Here is a 1,612-nt window from a genome sequence, read left to right as displayed (position 1 = left end):
TGCAGTCAACAGGATGTCCCTCTAATCTCCATATGACCAGTCAACAGGATGGTGCCCCTGCTAATCTCCATATGACCAGTCAACAGGATGTTCCCCTGTAATCTCCATAGACCAGTCAACAGGATGGTCCCTCTAATCTCCATATGACCAGTCAACAGGATGGTACCCTCTAATCTCCATATGACCAGACAACAGGAAAGTCATATGGAGATTACAGGGGCACCATCCTGTTGCCTGGCAGCTCTAAGGCTCTGATGAGGTTGTTCTGTGTCTCAGTGATATCTCCCTGACTGCTTTAGAGCAGGTATGCTTGTCTGCCTCCCTGTCTGCCTCCCTGTCTGCCTCCCTGTCTGCCTGTCTGCCTGTCTGCCTGTCTGTCTGCCTGTCTGTCRGTCCGTCCGTCCGTCCGTCCGTACGTGCAACTCGTGTCATGGTCCAGGGCTCACCAAGGTCCAAGGCAGGAAGTCTCAAGCCACATGCCGATCATTCTGAGAGAAGAGTGGGAGAGGAGGGCTGAGATAAAGAGAGGGAGGATGGGAGGATAAGAGTGGGGGGAAAGAGGTAACGTATACAGGCCCAGGGATGTAATTTAACAAAGCTGACCCTGTAACTACCAGATAAACCTCTTCTCATTCTGGCTGATGAAGAAGGCTGAAGTTGAATGTGGGTTCCTGAAAGTATGGAAACCAAACACACCTTGTCTATTTTTAACATGTACGAAATATAATACCCTGCTTGGTGAAAATGTAATCGATTGAATAACTAACTATCCTAAATATCCCCGCTTTTTTTTCCTTCTGAACATGATCACTTCCAGTTTAAAGCTTTTGTCGAAGCTAACACACAAGTCATGTGACAGAGGGGAGCAATTATACATCTTCCACACTGCAATCTTCATTGCATGACTCCATTTGGGTTTTCTGTTGTGTTCACATTTCTATCAATGTTGATAGGTACATAGCTACTGAGTACACCTGTTAATTCTATCATGTCTCTCTCTGGTCATATTAACTCTAGGCCCACAGAGCTGTTCCGTAGCTGTAACGTCCAATCAGACCAAGGCGCCATGAATGACATCAAGCTGTGGTCCAATGGGACGATCAAGATGCCCTTTATGAACATCCCCGTCCTGGACATCAGGAAGTGTCGTCCGGAGATGTGGAAGGCACGGGGATTGATCTTGTTACATCCCAAGGATCAATACCTGATCTGTTACATCCAGGATCAATACCTGATCTGTTACATCCCAGGATCAATACCTGATCAGTTACATTGGTGTCGTGACCCAGATCAATGGTTGAAGTTTTATCAGCTGCTGGAGTTGCTGTGGACAGGAAGATTCGAAGTGTCCGATAACAGTTACATTGGCAGCCATATAACAATTAAATCAGACAAGGTCTCACACAGGGATGATGTGTTCTTGTCCACAGACCACGGTCGTCATTCAGGGTGGACTGCCACCCCTGCTCCTGCTTCGCTGGAGAAACCATCTGCTCCACCCGCCAGTGCCTGAGTGCTGAAAGTTCAGACGAAGACCGCCGCCTATTCACAGGTAGGTGTGTGTGTGTGTGTGTGTGTGTGTGTTGTGTTGGTGTGTGTTGTGTGGTGTGTG

General features: G+C 47.7%; 1 pseudogene; it reads left to right on the top strand.

The window, feature by feature from the left end:
- Nucleotides 1-1,612, top strand: part of LOC111972979 (reversion-inducing cysteine-rich protein with Kazal motifs-like) — a 133,707-nt pseudogene that overhangs the window by 96,301 nt on the left and 35,794 nt on the right.

Source organism: Salvelinus sp. IW2-2015, linkage group LG14 (assembly GCF_002910315.2).
Source record: "Salvelinus sp. IW2-2015 linkage group LG14, ASM291031v2, whole genome shotgun sequence".
NCBI classification, from domain to species: Eukaryota; Metazoa; Chordata; class Actinopteri; order Salmoniformes; family Salmonidae; genus Salvelinus; species Salvelinus sp. IW2-2015.
The sequence above is the reverse complement of the archived record's forward strand: the minus strand, read 5'-3'. Positions and strand labels throughout refer to the sequence as shown.